The 20,533-nt window shown below is 35.4% G+C and overlaps 1 protein-coding gene across 5 annotated transcripts in view; it reads right to left on the reverse strand.

The window, feature by feature from the left end:
- The window catches only part of RNF182 (ring finger protein 182), a 68,465-nt gene that overhangs the window by 21,562 nt on the left and 26,370 nt on the right, over positions 1-20,533 (reverse strand). The window contains exon 2 of one of the 5 annotated variants that reach the window (XM_033113234.1): positions 11,605-11,662. The exons of 3 other annotated variants lie outside the window; for them this stretch is intronic. The gene's annotated coding sequence lies outside the window, so the exon portion shown is untranslated. Of the gene's footprint in view, positions 1-11,604; positions 11,663-19,099; positions 19,271-20,533 lie in introns of all 5 variants that reach the window. One more of the 5 variants, XM_033113235.1, reaches the window with a different exon arrangement.

Here is a 20,533-nt window from a genome sequence, read left to right on the forward strand (position 1 = left end):
ACTGGACACCTCTAATTGTATTCTTACAAACATTTCAAATTTAACCTAAATCTAAATCAAGTCTTAATCCTCTCCTCTAATCTCCACCCAACACAGTTTCCCCATCATAACTAAGGGCACCACCATTTTCTCAGTTTTTCAGCTCAAAAAGTAGGAGTCATCTTTGATCCTACACTGTATCTCACTGCTCACAACAAATCCATTGGCAAGTCAAGTCGATTCTACCTCCAAACTGTGTCTCCAACCTTCCAACTTCATCCAATCTTTGACCTTGCCCATTATAATACTGCCTCCCAACTGATATTCTTGCTTCTCATCTTGCCCCACTACAAACTATTTTCTTTGCAACAGCCCAAGGTGACCTTCTAAAAATATCAATTAGATGATACTTATTGTTTGTTCAATCATTTTCCACAGAGATTAAAATCCAAATTCCGTGGAGCAAGGTGTTATATAATCTGGCTGCTGCTGTCCCTATAGTCCCATTTTGAACCACTGTCCATGTCGCTTTCCTGTCACAGAGACCCTTGTAAAGTTCCATAAACAGTCCAAACTCTTGCCTGCTTTAGGCTGTTTCCTTGATGGAAGATGTCCTTACTAGAAATGTCCTTACTGAGCTCATTCCTTCTCATAGACATCAACTTCAATATAAAATCCTCAAGACGGTCCTCCTGAATTACCTTATTTTAAAAATCCCTGACCTTTTATTTTCTATGACCCTGTTTACTTTCTTCAACAAACTTCCACTCGCCCAATTTCACTAATTTATTTGTTTGTTTGCTCTCAATTTCCAATACTAGAATACAACTTCTAAGAATACAAGAGCCATTGGTATGTTGTTTACCATGGTAGCACAGGCACCTATCAGAAATCAGCACAGAGTAAGTAATCATTAAACACTTGCTATGTGGCTAACTATAGTGAACTGTCCCCAAGGTTCCTCCTGTCTCCATCAGTTTTTGATGGTACACCATACCCTTCTAAATGTGGGGAAGTCGGCACTTTGTCTTGATAAATATTCTTGAATGCTATGAATTTTTAATCTAGATTTTTAAATTAGAAATCTAATACCCTATAATTTCCATAAATAAATATTTACTCTGATCAGCTAAACTTCCCAAGAAACCTTTAACCATAAAATAAAAACTGTAAAAAGATTCATAAATCATAGCATCTGGAAAGGCCTGGATATGTGTTGAACAAATGAATGATTTCCTTTCTCTATCTTCATCATTGAAAATCCCAATTTTCATAAATACTTATCCACATCAGCTTCAGGTTTAGGCTCATCAAACATATCCATTAATACAATTCACAGAATACAATCCCTATAGGATTGTTTCTCTGTAAATGTCTAGACATCAACCTGAAGAGGTATATTTTGTGCTTAAGGCTTTTAAATTTTTTCTGAATGTTCCCTTATATATTCAGCAAAACAGTCACCACTACTATATCTAAATACTCACAGCTTTCTCAAAATCATAAATACAGTAAGAGCTAGAAAGATGTTATTTTATAATATTATTCTAAAATATTTTTCATTTTCATCTCTCCCAAAAGTGTTTTGCTCACCTCCCATAATTCTCAAAAATATATCATTTCTTCTCCAGCATTAATAAAAGTGGCTATAACATCTCCGGAAGTGGAGTTTATTTATACTTACCAAAGTCCAACTGTACATTGAGTTAGCAAAATATGACCAATCCAATTAATTAAATGTTTCAATTAATAATGGACGAAAAGCTTTTTAAAGGAAAAAAATCACTTTCTAAATGCTACCACATTTACTAAATGTCATAATCCACGCTTGACAAGGAGAAACAGGAATACAGATTAAATTTTATTGAATTTATTTGCCCTGAATGGCTTTTCTCAAAAGGGCTTTCAGACTCAATCTTAAAGTGCCACGTTGCAACACAGCTACATAATGTGGCACTATTGATTGACATACACTCAACTGTGAAGATTAGGAGAAAGTAAAAAGCTGCAATATTTTTTAATAAATAAAAATTATCTCTGTATAAGAAACGAAGCACACTTTTAGGAAAGATAATTCTATATTTACTACATATTAAGGTTAAGTGATTTTGTTGTGCGACAGACATACTAAACACTCCATCCTCAAACGGCAAACCTAGAAGAGCTCTGCTTCCTTGCTTATCAGCCCAGAAAACATTGGGTCTGGGAAAGCTTTGAAGTTATGACAAAAATTGCTCCTCGTTTTATCACTGAGAGAAAAACAGCTCAATTGCTGGTATCCCTGAAGATGGTCAGAATTCGTCTGAAAATCTGCATGTGAAGAAGGGAGACGCAGTGGGACAAGGTAGATTGACTAGAGAAAGAATGTCATGGAGGAGTCTAACACAAAGGACCGCCCGCAGACATTGGGTCAAAGCAGCGACAGGGTGCAGCAGAAGATAAAAATAGAAGACGACTTTTAAAGGCTTTAAACCCATCTTCAAAATCTTTTCATTATTCAGCTAGCAACCAGGGGGTCCATGAGTGACATGAATACATTCAAAAGGTACCTCAGGAACATGACGTACTCTCTTCTCTTAGATTTTATTTTCAGTTGTTAGGAAAAATAATCAAAGTTTAAACATCTTATACTTGGCAGTGAATATAGAAACATCAGATCTCAGAATTAGAGACGGAGTTCTAAACGTCACCTGCAAGTGGGGAATAACTGAAATCGTGAAAATAACACTGGCAAACTATGATGTTAGAGTTTGATGTTAGAGTATGATGTTAGAGTTAAACCAAGGATGTTAGAGAAACTTAAAGAGAAAGTGAGAAATGCTGAGGGTACATAAAACAGGACTCAGGAACATTGTTCAGGGTTGGGGAAAGAGAAGAGAGAAAAGGAATCAAGAGAATGAGAAGAAGAAAAAAAGTCTAAGGAAAGTGTGAAAAGGAGGCGTCAAAACCAGCAAGTAGGTCAATGATAGGAACACTTCGAAGAAACTACAGGTAACCACAAATACCTAAGGGGCAAGCAGACCACAGTGGGTTTAGGGTGAAAGTTTGGCTACGGCAGAGAGAAAACACGGACGATGGATCTGAACAGCTAAAATAATAGAGAAAAGCAGCAAGGACGTACATTAGAATAGTCAACTAATTAAAGTGAACTATGGACAACAAGTCAGGAGAGAGCATTTTGATATGTACAATAATGTTAAATTTGAGCTCTTTAAATATGTCCATATTTTTTCCACTTGGCACTAATGAAAAACCAAGGCTATTAAATCAAATTTCAGATTGTAGGCTAACTAAATAATATTGCATTACAAACATTTTAATGTCCATTTTGTTTAACAACAATGACCTAGTCATGATAAAAACAAGTATGTTAACACCGATTTAAAAATATGTACAACTGTGAGAAAGAATCTAATTTCTGAATTTGAAAAACATTAAATGTTTTTCTCACCTAATAAAATGAATACTGCAGCATCACGTATTTTAGAGCTGCAGACAGAGACCACTGATTTATTTTATAACTACACCGAGACATTCCGCCACGGAGCTGAGAATGCCTCGGGAGGGCCACAAGCTGCAGTGTGACTGTTAGCACACCAGCCATAGGCCCCTCCTGTGCGCCTGCGGGTCGTCTAGGAAAACTGAAACATCAAATATGTTAAAAATCCATAATTTCATGGTGATACTTTAGAAAGAAACTGATCACCTTTGGAAGATGCTAGGAAACCAACTCCTTATTCTGGAAACGGGTACTAATAAATAAAGGGAAAGACTTGAACATTTATCCTACTGTCCTTTTACAAACAGAGTCTTAAAGTAACCAAATAATTGATAAGGCAAAATGCTTCTTTATAGACTCATTTCGATTAATAAACAAAGGGTGACAGAATTACAATATTTTGCAAACCCTGAGGAAATAACTGATGTAGGTCAGGAGTTGGCAAATAATGGCCAGAGGGTCAAATCTGATCTGGTAAATAAAGTTTTATGGGAAAACAGCCATGTCTACTCATTTATATGTTGCCTAAGGATGCTGCCACACCACAGTGACAGAGACCGTATGGCCAGCAAAGCCAAAAATATATTCACCATCCAGCCCTTTGCAGAAAAAGTTTGCCAACCCCTGATGTAGACAATAATTACCAATGGGGCTAAAACCATGAAACCAAAAGCAGATGGGGAAGTTTATAACGAATGGATCCGGCTGACAACACCTGTGCTCACTGCTCAAGTCTAACCTCACGAAGAGGGGGAGGCAAGGTATGATGAGCCCCCTGATGCCTTGCAATAGAAAGTACATACCCCACCTCTGAAGTCTTCTTGCCAAAAAATGGAAAATCTGATAAAAGCTCTGGCTCCAATTACCAGTTTACAGGAAATGCAGGGGACAGAAAACCAAATTAAACTACACCATGGGGACACAACTGGTAAAAATTTATACGTGGGAAATTCTATAGGCAAAGGTTCTGGTCTCTTCAATATAAAAGTTGCAAAACAAACAAACAAAATGGTGAACCTATGGATTAAAAGAGACCTAAGCGATTTATCAACTAAATACATGTGTGGTCCTTATTTGGATTCTGATTCTGATACACCAACCAGACAAAAAATTTACAAGACAATCAGGGAAATTTGAATACTGATCAGACAGTTGATGACAGTAAAGAATTACTGTGCTATTTTCTGGTGTGCTAATAGTGTTGTGGTTATACTTTTTTAAAAGGCAAGTCTCTTTATTGTTTTAAAGATACATACTGACGTATTCATAGCTGAAATAAAATGACATCTGGGCTTAGTTTACAATAATCCAGTGGGGCGAGGGGGAAGATATATGAAGCAAGATTGGCCAGATGTTGATCATTGTTAAGGCTGAGTGATTGGTAAAAAGGGATTCATTCTATCATTTTCTCTACTTTTGAATATGTTTAAAGTTTTTCCATAATAAAAACATAAAAATGAAAACCATTGGCAAAGCTTTCTGTCTCAACTTTCCAACAATTGTGTTCATGGATCTTTTGCTTCTCCCCTGCCCATCGACCATGTATATCCGTTTATTAACCAAATATTTATTGAACACTTACTGGTGCTAGCAATAATCTTACCTTCAAGGAATGTACAACCCAGAAGTGGAGCCCCTTAGGTAACTCAGCTATTACAGCACTTGATGATAAATGCTGCAAGAGAAGGATGCTAAGGGAATGCTGGGAAGGGGAGACACACCTTCCTGTGATCCTCACTCCCACCCCTTAATATTCTTTTGCAGTATATTTTGCAATAGAGTTCCTTTCTCTAAGTGGCCCTGACTTACCCTATCTTAGATAGGCAATACCCTACCTATTGCCTATTCCGTGATGAAAGTGAGACACTGAATTCTGCTTCTACTCTGTTCCACACAGGTCCTTTACTTCTATGGGGACTTTCTCTGACAGACCCAAACTCCTACAATGCAATAGCATAAAATTAATAATCCCATTACAAAAATGGGCTAGGGATTTGAAAAGATATTTCACCAAAGACATACAGCTGGCCAACAGGTACATGACAAAATGTCCAGTGTCACAAATCATCAGGGAAATAAAAACCACAATGAGATATTACGTCACAACCTGTTAGGATGGCTACTATTAAAAAAAAAAAAAAACGCAGAAAATACCAAGCGTTGGCAAGGAAGTGGAAAAGCTGAAATCACTGCACACTGTTGGTGGGAATGCAAAATGGTGCAGCTGCTATGGAAAATATGGAAGTTCCTCAGAGAATTAAGAATAGAACTACCATGTGATCCAGCAATACTACTTCTGGGTATTTAGCCAAAAGAATGGAAATCAAGATCTCGAAGCAATATTAGCACTCCTGTGTTCACTGCAGCACTACTCATAATGACCAAGATGTGAAACAACCTAAATGGCCTTCAGTGGATGAATAAAGAAAATGTGGTACACACCGCAGTGCACATCTGAAGCTGAAGCTGAATAATAATGAATGTCAACTATAATTTAATACATATATAGTCACAGGATGTGGCATACAGCATAAGAAATAGAATCAGTGGAACTGTAACAGCTATATACGATGTCAGAGGGGTAGTAGATTGGGGGAGGGGGTTATCATTTTTTGAGGGGTATAAATGTCTAACTATTACATTGTTTTGTATACCTGAAACTAATAATAAAAAAAGGAAAATGTGGTATATACGAGGTGTGATCGCAAAATGTGATGAATGTTTCAATTTAAAAAATATTATTACAGTAGAAAACACATTGCCATTAATCCCCCTCAAACTACTCCCCCTCGCTTTGAACACACTTATTCCATCATTCTTGCCACTTTCTGAAGCAGTTCTGGAAGTCCTCTTTTGTGAGTGTCTTTACTTCATCCTCCATCATGACAACGCTCCATGTCACGCATCACTTCTGGTATACGGCAATTTTTGTCAAATAAAAACATTATGGTGTGTCATCATCCACCTTATTCACTGTGCAACTTCTGGCTCTTCCCCAAAGTCAAAATGACCATGAAAGGAAAACGTTTTGAATCGATTCAGGACATTGAGGCAGCTACGACAGCGCAGATAAAGACACTCAGAAAAGAGGACTTCCAGAACTGCTTCAAAGAGTGGCAAAAAACGATGGGATAAGTGCATTCAAAGCAAGCGGGAGTATTTTGAAGGGCACTAATGGCAATGTGTCTTTTACTGTAGTAAAATTTTTTTTAATTTAAACATTCACCGTATTTTTTTTAATCACATCACAAGATCACATCACACAATGGAACATTATTCAGCCATAAAAAGGAAATCCTGCCATTTCCAACAATATGAATAAACCTTGAGGACATTATGCTAAATGAAATAAGCCAGTCACAGAAAGACACTGCAGGATTATTCCACTAATGTGAGGTACCTAAAGTAGTCAAATTCGTAGAATCAGAGTGGAATGCTGGTTGCTACGGGGAGGTTGGAGGGGAAATGAGGAGTTACTAATCAACGGGCATGAAGTTTCCATCAAGCAAGATGAATAAATTCTAGAGATCTGCTTAATAACATTGAACCTATAGTCAACAATACGGTACCACACACTTAAAACTTTGTTAGGAGGGTAAAGTTCATGTTAAGTGTTTTTACTGCAATGTTTTAAATGGGTTATTTTATTACTAAAAAAAAAAAAAAAGGCAGAGAAAAACTGTCAACATGAAATTCAGGTATAGCAATAATAGAGAGAAACAAGGGGATAAAAACTCAGCTTATGGATTAACATTTCCAAAACAGCATAAGAAAGAGAAGCGGTATACTTCAATCTTTGAAATTTTTAAAACACTGTAGTGATCACATATAATCAAACAATTTTTAAAGGTTTGTTTTTTCTTAGTTTTGTGTTGGTTGTTTTGTTGTTGTTGTCATGTTGCTATTACTTTATTTTTGCTTAAACTGTAGTATGGGAGTAACTCAAAAGAGATTCGGCAGATTAAGAATGATGCGTTTGACAACAGAGAGCTCTGCTAAATCACCTGATGGGCCTAGCAGGGACAATCTTGAGTCACTGTCATCGCCACCTTTGCAATTTTACCTTTTAAAGTTATTTCTTTTAAAAAATGTAATGGCAACACTGTGGCAGTTTGACTTTTGATAAATATATTCTGTGATAACAATATCTGAAGGTAAACCCCCAAATTGGGTCACAATCATTTCAGGTTAAACCAATCCCAGCTTTCTCTAATGAGCAGGCTGTGGTACCTTAAGTAAATCACTGGGGAAATCACTTAACCTTTCTGGTCATGGCTGTTTTCAATTAAGATTCTGGACTTGATGGTGGACTTGATTCTGGACTCCCTGTTCCAACATTACGGGGACCCATGATTAGGAGCAGACTTTCTATATGCATTGTGATGTTTGCAGTAATTCAAATGACAAATGGGGGCATTTACATCCTAACAAAGCAAAGTATTAGTAACACTCATTTTCTCCTACTTAATGTTGATTAAGCCTTGCTAAATTTTCTTCTTAGGACTCGCCACAGGGTAAGCAGCTTATCTACATTAACTGTTAACTAATGTAAATCACTTCTAAGAAAATCAAATTGCTATACAACAATATTAAAACGCAGGCTGATGATCAGAGGATGGCACTTTGAAGTAAAAAAAAATCTGGGTTTAAATCCGAACTCCACCAATCACAAATTATATGACCTAGATCATGTTATTTAAAGTGTCTGAGCCTCTGTCTCTTGATTTAATATGGATATAGTACTAGCCTCACAGGGTTGTTAGAAGGATGAAAAATAACAGATGTAATGTGTCTGGTTAAACAAATATTAATTAGTTCCTTCTCCGCTATCCATGGACATTAAACTCTTCTAGTTATCCCTGATCTCCACCCATTTCTGGTTTCATCCTAGATTTCCATTCATAAAACACCCTTGCTTGTCCTGTGTTAATGACAAAGACTCTCTCCTTGACCAAACTTTAGTCAGGGTCCTCTGAGCTCCCTACTCAATCAACTAGGCCTCTCAACCTTGGCCTATAAGAACTACAACTTTTAGCAAAATCGATTTCATCCACCTCCCACACTAAGAGAATTAAACAAACACTAGCATAGTATCTATTAGCTCAAGGCCATGTTCCTAGAATGATGACCCAGCTCCCTGAAAAGCCTGCCTGAGAAAGCTCAATGCTGCCAAAAGAATTCACTGTTTGTTCCAGCCAAAACCTAACTATAGGCCACTGACCTCCCTTTTCTTAGAGCATTCACTTTAAAACGCTTGCAATGATAAAGGCTTTCCCTGCCCCTTTAAGATATAAATCATCTACCAACCAGAAATGTCTCCTCGAGGACCTCTTTAAAATGCAGACATCTAGGGAGCTATCTCTCCTATCTCCCAGTTCTTGTGGGAGAGTAAGAGCATGATTCTAGTGGGCACCTTGCTCCAATATGCAAAACTACTTCCTGTCCTAAAGATATGAGAAATTTGTTTCTCATCCAGGTAAGTGCCAATGAACAAACCCAGATTGCCGAACCACACAGACCAAATTCCTGGAAGGACCATCGGTATCTCTCCTGTAGCACGCCTACCACAGGATCTAGAAGGCTTCCTGCCTTTTATTTCAGTGGCATTGAGCTCAGTTTACAATAAGTCTCTCTCCCCTACCGCAGTAGTACTAAATAAAATCTGACTTGTCATTTTCTTAAAGTGTCTGGTGTAAAATTTTTCTTTAACATTATTCACTTAGCCAACATTTACTGAATACCTCCCATGTGCCAGGTACCATATCTCTAACAATGAGCAAGATGCTGTCACCTTCCTCACAGAGCTCATACCTAGCAACAGGGACAGTCAAATACGCAAAATAAAGCAGTTAAAAGGCAGTGAGATAAGTGCTGGTGGTACACAGTTCTACTGGTATCTCAATATTCATTTGTCCAGTAGTATAACTTATTTACTGTAAAAAATTCTATTTCTCTAGCTCCATCAAAAAACCATGGACTGCAAAGCAGAAACAAGCTCCATGGGCCTAATAATGATGCCTTACACTGTATGGCATTTTGTAATTTTACCAAGGGTTGTGATATACATCTTTTATTGGATATATGCTCTTATTTAGATGAAAGCAATTATATAGCAATTTATAATTTAAAAACAAATTTCACTATTTAGACATCTATAAGGTAGCCATTAGTGTCCCCTATGTGTAATTAAATATGTGTAACTCTATTAAGGCTTACTTTATATCTACTAACCTACCAAATAAGAATTTCAGAAAAAGACAAAGAACAGAAAATGGTTTCCTCTCATACATTCTCAGAAAATCATTGATTTTCCTTTTTCATTCTTCAGTGTACTATATTCATAAACTTAATACTTTGAACAACAAAAACTTTATTTTAGAATACTATATGTTCAACTTTTAAGCTTATACTAATTCAAAATCAATGCCTATCAAACACACACACAAAGTCATTATAGTTCATCATAATATTGGTGGTTCACTGCAGTGATATATAGAAAAACAGTTCCGAACACATTTAGGTAAACAATTTAGAGATAATAAAAGTTTCTCAAACAATATATCAGGATAACACTGGCATATCAGAGTAGGTCAATGTAATTTCTGTGAATCTAATAATTTTTTTGAAGACTTCATTTTTTTAAAGCAGTTTAAGATGCACAGAAAAGTCGAGAGGAAGGTACAGAGATTTCCCACATACTCTCCTACACATTCATAGCCCCTCACGTTGTCATCACTCACCAGAGTGGTACATTTGCTACAATTGATGAATAATTGTTAAAAGCTATTTTCAAGACTGATTTTTGCTTTCTATATTGTAATGAAAAGAATTAAATCTTAAAGAAACTAGCATAAAAAAATTAAGCATTGTGTCATTTCACCAAAAAACTAAGAAAATCATTTCACAGTAATGAGTTAAATATTTGTGTTTTTCTAATAATAAATGCAAATAATGTTGGTCTTAATATTCTACAAATTAATAAAGATCTACACTACAAGTCATTATCAAGTTTTTATAAAATTGCCTTACATAGTTAGTTGATTTTATTGTAAGAAATAATAAAGAACTAAGTGGTTCAAAGAAACTATTCAAAAGACCTATAATATAGTAACACTGCAGGTCAGTTTATCCTTTTATACAAAAGAGTTTCTTAGTTATAAACCAAGTAGAATTTCCCTAGTCCAAATTTTACAGGACAATTTTTTTAACCTTTTCTGTCTAGTCATTGCATCTTGAAGAGAGTCCTTGATTGTTCTAAGACAAGACCCTCATCTAGACAAAAAAAATTGTATGATCACACATCTCTTTGTCAACTTAGGTAAAATAATGACACTAAAGAATGCTTTTGTGACATTTTGGTATTTTTCATCTGACCGTCCATATCAAACGTTCCCATCTAAACATTATCCAAAATCAAGGTTTATCATCAAAAACTCTGGTCCTTATGTCTAGTGGTACTTTGAATCGTTTATATGGTAGTATTGCAGCAGTGCCTAGAGGATTTTACAGAAAATTGGGATAGTCTCCATGACCACAGCTAAATAAATAAAGCATAAACTACCTGCCTTAATCTTTTTTGAAAAGGTTATTATTAATCTTTTTTTTTTCCACCCAGGGACTTTCTAGCAGTATGACTGCTACCTTACTTGAAAAGTAGTAGTACCCAAACACTTTTAGATTCTTTAGGGTTAATGTACTTTCTAAGTCAGCTCCCAGTTGTTTCATCTCCTTTACCTGCATTTATTTGGTGTTTGTCTAAAGAAAGGAAAGAGGAAAGCAAATACAAATTGTACTATTTCTGTTAAATCATTGGGTTTTAGTGGTAAACTTATTTCAGGGTAGGGTGTTAGAAAAAGAAAAACTTTGTGTCTTAGGCTGAAGAGCTAAGTGATTAAAACATTTGACTTGATGATGATGGTTTGTTCACTCTTTCAAATGAATTTGCTTTGGAAACAAATGAAGAGCAGCTCTCCTCCTTTCCTCCACTCAGTGTTCAGGTGTGGCATGTTCAGGTGACCCTGCTGGATTCCAGCTGGAGCAGTATGCTACCCTTGTGTTCCAGTGGTTGGTTGTTCCTTTCTTGTATTCACCAAAATGGGCGCAACGACATGATCCCAAAGACATACCTAGTTCATTCCAGCTGATAGCAGACCAGAAACTTTGTAAATGGATGGCTTGGTATTGCTGGAGACAAAAAACAAAAAACAAAGGGCCTGGTTGAGGGGAGAAAGAATGCTTTTGGAGTTCCACTTTCATAAAGAGTGAAATAATTTGTATCATACCAACTCTCCCCTGAAGAAAAGTTGGATAAAATTTACAGAAGCAAAAAATTGTTAAAGGCCTTAGCAACCAAAGCAATCGGGACTTGAGAGACAATGAGCCTGGAGAGACGGGAAATGCACTGAAGTGAGCCTGACATTCTCGGCTACTTTGTTCGTCAAGGCATTTGCCAATTTCTATGCATACTCGAGAGCCAAGAAACCAAAAAGAAAGAAGCAGCTCAAATTTTTGGCTTACTGCACCATGTGCTCAGAAATTAGAGTTCCGTTTACCTCCAGGAAGGACTGGAGGAGCCAAAATCCCAAAAATAAGAGGCGAGCAAAGAAGACAGACCAACATTCTGTGTAACTTTTCAAGATTCCTAAGTGGCATAACACGAGAAGCCAGGAAACCAAAGAGAAAGTGGCATCTGTTAGGTTAAAATACTAAACAGAGCTTTTGGTAGAGTTCAGAAAAAAAGAAAGTGGAGTTCAGGTTCAGCAAGGAAGAAGGCCCCAGTAAACATCTCAGTTTGGGATCTCAAAAGGCTGTGCCCTAGGAATAAAGAAAAAACAAAAGTAAAATACATGGATTCTTCAAAAAGAATGAAAGTCAGAATCAAATGTTTTCAATCTTGACTGAATCAAAATAGGCTACCTTTACTTTGTCTTCCAGAGGAAAATTAAGTGTACTCTGAGGAAAGATGAGATTGTCCAGAGCTTCTACAATTTTTCAAATACACTGTCTGACATTCTATCAAAAAAAAAAAAAAAAGAAGAAGAAGAAGAAGAAGAAACACACATACTAAGGGACAAGAACAAATGAGTAAAATCCAGGGCAGAGAAGTGAGGGATGGACTAGAGAAAGTGAACCACTGGTGATACAAATACTGAAGTTATCAGACATGGACATTAAAAGTACTATGATTGATATGTTCAAGAAAACAGATGACAAGGGAAGAGTAACCAGAGAACTGGAATCTGCTTTAAAAAGAAAAAAAAGTAAGAATCAAACAAAGATTATAAATCTCAAAAATACAATAACTAGAACAGATTTACTCCAGCATGATGGAGTGAGGAGACGGGCAAATCCTCTCCCCGCAAAACAACTACAGAGTTGGTCAAAACTGGCAAAAACAATCACTTCAGCATTCTGGAAATCACAGAATAAAACAAACAGAGAAGCATATACTCATGAAAATGACTGAACTTTGGGTGAGATTAGCATAAGTACTGTAGTACTCTTGCCTGCGGCTTCTCCCATCAACTCTGTGCCCTCCCTTCAGCATGGCAGTGCACCCAGGGCATAAGCTACTGTGAGAAACAGCAGCGTCATTGCCACTGTCAAGGAAGCTCACTGAATATAAAACATCATTTACAGTGGTGATCTCAGTCACAAGCTAATAAGGAGAGACAACAGCTCCACTAGCCTAAGATAAAAATTATGCTTGGGGAAGCCATAGACTGGCTAGTCAGGTATGTTGTCCCAGAAGTTAAGACAGCCAAAGGAGGTTTGAAAAACTTTCCACATAGCTTGGGTTGACCAGAGGCTGAGCACATACAGAGAATAGAGTTTAACACACTTACCTATTCATGGCCAACAGAGCCTCAATACATTCACAGAGAATACGTAAGAATGCCCAATGAAAGTAAAAACTGGAGCAGACTTGAAAACTGCCTGAACTTTGAAAGGACTCTGCAGCCCACATGCAGATATCTATCTGGAAAGAGTGGAAGCCTTATTAGCTTGAGATATTTGAGCACTAGTTCTAAGTAATCTTTGGCTGAACCTTCAGCTATAAAGACACAGGAAAGATCCTTAGGAAGCCAGGTTTTAAAAATAAAAGATGAGAAAAAGAATTGAGCAGAAACATCAGCTGCACACTATGGGGAGACAGACTTCACAAATTTAAAACAGTTAAGTTGCTAATCACAAAAATAAACAAATAAACAAACCACCACCACTTTCAGGGGGAAATAAATCAGTCCATGGTTGCTGTATTATCCAAAATGTCCAATATTCAACAAAAAAAATTTAACGTACGCCAAGAAACAAGAAAGGGTGACCCATACTCAGGGGGAAAAAGCAGTCAACAAACTGTCTCTGAGTGACTCCATATGTTAGATTTAGCAGAGATCTCATGCTGCAATTACAAGTATATTCAAAGGACTTTTAAAAAGTTGAAAGAATTAAAAGAAAGTATAATAACAACAACTCAATCAACAGAGAATCTCAATTTAAAAAGTTATTTTAAAAGAACCAAATAGAAACTTGGAAGTTGAAAATTATAACAACTAAAATGAAAATTCAGCAGAGAGGCTCAATGACACATTTGAGATTGAAAAACAAAGAACCAGTAATGTTAAAATAAAGATATATTATCCAATTTGAAGAATAAAGAGAAAAACATTAAAAAAATAAACAGAGTCCTAGAGACCTGTTGGCCAACATTAAATATAATAATACTCAGATGGATAGGATAGAGAGAAAGGGACAGAAAAAAAGTATGTGAAGATATACTGGCCACAAAATTCCAAACTTGATGTAAAAAAAAAATAATAATAATCTACAAACCTAAAAGCTCAATGACCCCAAAGTAATGTAAACACAAAGATCCACACAAATACACATCACAGTTAAACTGTTGACAGACAAAAAGAAAAGCAAGATCTTAGAAGCATCAAGAGAAAAACCATTCATCATGTATCAGCGAAAAATGAGATTAACGATTGAGTCTCTCAACAGAGACAACAGAGGCCAGAAGTCAGTGGATGATATATCCAAAGCGTCAGGCACGGGGCGGGAGGTGGTGGGGTGGGGAGCGTTGTGGGACTGTCAACCAATTGAGCAAAACTATCGTTCAAAAATAAAGGTAGAAACAAAGGATATTCCCAGATAAACAAAGACTGGGAGAATTTGTTCCTAGCAGATTTGCCTTGCAAGAAACACTAAAGGAAGTTCTACAAACTCAAAGAGAATGACTTCCAACATTAATCTGAACTGCCAGGAAGAAATGAAAAGTGTTTCAAATGCTAAATATGTAGGTTAATACAAAATATTTTATAAACATATTTTTCTAATTTCTTCTTTAAATCACATAAAATTGTATAAAGCAATAATTATAATATTGTCGGGTTTGAAAAATTTAGAGATGCAATTGTTTAGTTTTCAATATATAGAGGTGTAATATATATGACAATAAGAATTCAAAGAAAGGGGGGATGAAAAGGAGATATAATGAAACAAAATTTCTGTATTTTACTGCAGTTAAATAACTGTTAATCCAAAGTGCACTGCTATAAATTAAGACACGTAATCCCTAAAATAATCACTAAGAAAATAACAGTACCAAACAAGCATGTTTAAAAATCAATAGACAAATTAAAAAGGCTTACTAAAAACTAGTTAACACAAAAGAATAAAGTCAAGGAAGAAGAGAAGTATAAAACACACATCAGACTGGCAGACATAAAACCATATCAATAATTACATTAAATGTGAATAGACTAAACATTCCACTCAAAAAGCAGAGACTGTCTAACTGAATTTTAAAAAGCAGTAATTAGATGTGAAAAGTGAATTAGATGCTATCTATAAAAGACACTTCAGGTTCTAACATACAAATACATTGGAAGTCAAAATAGAGGAAAGATATAGTGTGTTAACAGTAAACACAAGTGAGCTGAAATGGCTATATTAATATCAAATAAAACAGACTGTAATGCAAAATATATTACTAGAGATAAAAAGAGACGTTTCATAATGATAAACCTGTTAACACATCAGGAAGACATAACAATTATTAATGTATATACAGCTAATAATAGAAAGCAAAATCTGACAGTCATGAGAGGAGAAATAGATCATTCAACAATAACAGCTGGAGATTTCAATAACCTGCTCTCAACAACTGGTAGAACATCTAGACCAAAAATCAGCATTGGAAGCCAACACTTAAATAAAACTATCAATCAATTTGACCTGATAATAGAAAACGCTATTCAATTACTATAAAATATACATTCTTTTCAAGCACACATGGAAAAGGGAATATTATAAACAATTACCTCTACAAATTAGACAATTTAGATGAAATGGACATATTCCCCCCCATCCCCCAAAAAAATACCCAAACTGCCACAACACACTCAAAAGAAATAGAAAATCTGAATAGACTTAAACAACGAAAAAAAATTGAATTGGTAAGTAAAAATCTTCCCATACAGAAAAACCCAAGCCCAGATGGTTTCACTGGTGAACACTATCTGTCGCATCCAGCGCAACACTGGCAATGAGGGAACGAAAAGGGGCGGCTTTGGGTTAAGTTTTAAGAAAGAAAGAAGCAGAGACTTGATGCAGTTAAATCTCAGAAGGCCAGGGGCCTCGCAGTCATGGTACACAGGAGCCCAGAATCAAGCCGACTGGTGGCTTTTATTGATATTCACATAAGGCATTAGCATTATTTATCCATGGTCTGTGAATCTCATACATCTTAATAGAAAACCAATTCGAGTCAATCACCCTTGCCTGCAGACAGCTGGACCGTGAGTCTCAACTTCCCCAAGGGACAAAAACCATATGCATATGAATAGATGGAGAGCACCTCATTGAATCACTTCCCTTGCAGGTTCTGGGAAGGAAGCCTGAGGAAGGTGGGGGGTTGTGCCCACCTCTGTGAACCCCGTGGGTTCTCCTGTTGGTCCCCACACGACTGCATCTGGATTGAGTTGTTCCTTCCGTGAGAAATCTTACTCGTCATTGACTGTCCAGTCATCTTTCTGGGACCAAACAGGGAGACATAAGGTGCAAACACAAAGTTTAGCCAAGTCCCTGAAAGGATTGTCTTACAGACTCTCCTTTCTTAGGGGGCAGGTAGAAGAAAACAAAAGGTTAAGCTGTTGCATGGCTACAACTATCACAAACTTAAGGAACAAATAAAGCCAATTTTTCACAAACTCTTTCAGAAAATAAAGGGAACACTTGTCAACTCATTCTGTGAGGCCAGTATTGCCTTAATTCCAAAGCCAGATAAAGATACCACAAAAAAAAACTAAAAAACAATGGTCCTCCTGAATATAAACCCCAAAATCCTCTTTAAAAATACTAGCAGACTGAATTCAGCAGTACAGGAAAAGGATTATACAGCTGGAACAAGTGAGATTTAACCCTGGAAAACAAGGCTGGTCTAAAATTCAAAAATCACTAAATGTAATAAACTATATTAGTAAAGATATTAATAAAAAGGAAGTTAATATTAATAAAGCAGAAAAAACACAATCATCTCAATACATAAAGAAAAACATTTAACAAAATCCAATACCACCTGATAATTTTTTTTAAACTCTCAAACTAAGTATAGAACGGGTCTTCCTCAACCTAACAAAAGGGCATCTACGAAAAAAACTACAACTAACATTATATAGAATGTTGAAAGACTAAACACTTTTACCTCTAAGTTCAAGAACAAAGCAAGGGTGTCTGCAATTGCCACTAAACAAGGCAAGGTTGTCCACTTTTATGCAACCTTGTAGTGGCAGTTCTGGCTACTATGAAAAGAAGATAAGGAAGGAAGGAAACAGGGAAGGAAAGAAGGTAGGAGAAAGTGAGGGAGGAAGGAAAGAAAAAAAGGTATTCAGATTTGAAAGGAAGAAACAGAACTTTTTAATTTGCATACTTTGTGATACTATACTCATATGTAGAATATAATATGGAATCCACAAACAACTAGAACTAACAAATGATTTAGCAAGGTTGCAAGACACAGGAACACAAACAAGAATCAATGGTATTACTTCATACCAGCTATAAACTAGCTAGTACGCCACATACTAGCAACAATCTGAAAATGAAATTAACAAAGCAATTTCATTCATAGTTGCATCAAAAAGAATAATGGGGGTGAGCAAAATGGGTCAAGAGGGTCAAAAGGTACAAACTTCTAGTTATAAAATAAATTAAGTCCTGGGGATGTAATGTACAGCATGGCAGCTATAACTATATGCAATAATGCTGTATTGCATATTTCAAAGTTGCTAAGAGAGTAGAACTTAAAAGTTCTCATAACAAAAATAAATTTTTCTGTAACTATGTATGGTGACAAATGTTAACTAGATTTATTGTGGTGATCATTCCACAATGTGTACAAATATCAAATCATTATGTTGTACACCTGAAACTAAAATAATGTTGGATGTCAACTATACCTCAAAAAAAGAATAGGATACTTAAGAATAAGTGTAACAAAAGAAGTGCAAGATTTACACACTGAAAACCACAATATATTACTAAGGAAGTAATATTTGTAATATTACAAAATATTACAAAGGAAATTAAAGAGATAAATAAATGGAGACATTCCCTATTCATAAATTGGGAGACTCAGTGTTGCTAAAATGGTAACTTTCCCCAAACTGAACCATAAATTCAACACAATCTCTATGAGAATCTCAGCAGGCGTTTTTTGTAGAAATTGGCAAAATTATCTTAAAATTGATATGGGAAAGTACAGAACTTAGAATAACCAAAACAATTTTATAAAACAAGAACAAAGTTGTAAGATTTACATTATTTGACTTCAAAATGTAATATAAGGCATGATATAAGGTAAGGATAGATAGATAAATAGGTAGGAAGGTAAGTAGATAGGTAGACAGACAGACAGACAGACAGGAAGACAGACAGAAAGACAGATCAGACAAACAGAATTGAAAGTCCAGAAATAAAACCTTATGTTTATTGTCAATTGATTTTTGACAAAGATGCTAATTCAATGAGGAAACTATAGTCTTTTCAGCAAATGGACGCTGGCAAGTGACTGGATACCCATATGCAAATAAATAAAGAGACAGATAAATAACCAAACAGACCTTTTGTCACACCATATGCAAAATTAATTCAAAATGGATCATAAGCCTAAATGTAATCATGAAAATTATAACTCTTCTAAAAAATATATAGAAAATCACTGTATTTCATGGAAAATATAGAAAATCTCAGATTACACAAGTTCTTAGGTACAACAACAAAAGCATGCCATAGAAGAAAATATTGACAAATTGGACTTCATCAAAATTAATTTTGTATTTCAAAAGAAGACACTATTTAGAAAATGAAAACACTAGTCACTGATTTGGGAAAAATATTAGTAAATCATATATTTAATAAAGAGCCTATATCTAAAATATATAAAATACTCCTACAAATCAATAAGACAACCCAGTAAAAAAAAAAAAAGGGCAAGAAAAGCAAATACATTTCACCAAGAAAAACATACAAGTGGCTAATAGCACTTATAAGGTACTCAACATTATTAAGCATTAAAAGAATGCAAATTAAATCACAAATTAAACTCTATATACCCACTAGAATTGCTGGAATCAATAATCGTTGACCAGGATGTGAACTGAAACCTTCATACATTGCTGGTGGGACTAGAAAATGTTACAGCCACTTCAGAAGATAGTTCCATGGTTACTTAAAACGTTAAACACACATCCACCACATGACCCAGAAATTGGCCTCCACTTCTCTTACCTAAAAGAAATGAAAACATATGTCTACACCAAGACTTACATGAATTGTCATGGCAGCATTATCCATAGTAGCTAATACCTGGAAACAATCCAAATCTTCATTAACTGATGAATGGATGAACAGACTGAAGTATATCTATATAATATAATACTATTCAGCAACAAAAAAATAAAATACAAATGCATGCTACAATATAGACAAAGCCATGTAAGCTTCAAAAACATTATGCTGAGTGAAAGAAGCCAGATACATAAGACTGCACATTGTATGATTCAATTAATATTAAATGAGTAGAAAAGGCAAATTTATGAAAACAATGGCCATCTGGGGTTAGGGATGGAAGCACAGATTGCAAATAGGCTCAAGCGAATCTTGGGGGTAGATAAATGTTCTAAAACTGGATTGTGTTAATGGTTACAGAACTCTATAAATTTAACTAACATCATTGAAATGTATACTTACAATGGTTGAATCTTATCGCATGTAAATTATACCTCAATAAAGCTGTAACAAAATAGAAACTCAATAGATGCTTTTAAAAGCAGATTAAACATCAAGAAGCGAGCAATAATGCACTGTAAAATAAATCATTAGCAAAATTTCCAAACTAAAGCAAAGGGGATAAAAGACAATGGGAAATACAGAAAAGAGTTGAAGAGTCAAATAGGACATAGTGAAAGTGTCTAACATATATGTAAAATTATGCTTTTGGGAGCAGAGGAGAGAAACTAAACCAGAAGTAATATCTGATGCAATAATTGCCAAGAATATTTTAAAACTGATTGAAGAATCTCTATTATCCCCAAGCAGGATAAACTGTAAGAAAAATATTCCTAAGCACGTTATAATAAAATTCCTCAATATCAAAGACAAAGAAAAAAATTTGAAAGCAGAGAAAAACAGCACATCATCTTCAAAGGCCCAACAATGAGACTGAGCTGATATTTTAAACAAAAATAAATTACACAGAGAATGATGTAAATAAATCACAACTTTAAAGCACTGAAAGACACTGACAACCTAGAATTCTACATGCAGCGAAAATACACTTCAAGAATTAAGAAAAAAATAAAGAAAATTTCAAACAAACAAAAATACAAAGGAACACTAAAGGGAGTTTTTCCAGCACAAGGAAAATAATCCCAGAGGGAAACAGAGTTGCATAAAGGAATGAAGAGAAATGGCAAATATAAATAAATACTAACTGCATAAAACAGCAATAATAATATATCATGTGGTTTACTCATATGTGAAATTAAAATA

This window comes from Rhinolophus ferrumequinum, chromosome 9 (assembly GCF_004115265.2).
Source record: "Rhinolophus ferrumequinum isolate MPI-CBG mRhiFer1 chromosome 9, mRhiFer1_v1.p, whole genome shotgun sequence".
Taxonomy (NCBI): Eukaryota; Metazoa; Chordata; class Mammalia; order Chiroptera; family Rhinolophidae; genus Rhinolophus; species Rhinolophus ferrumequinum.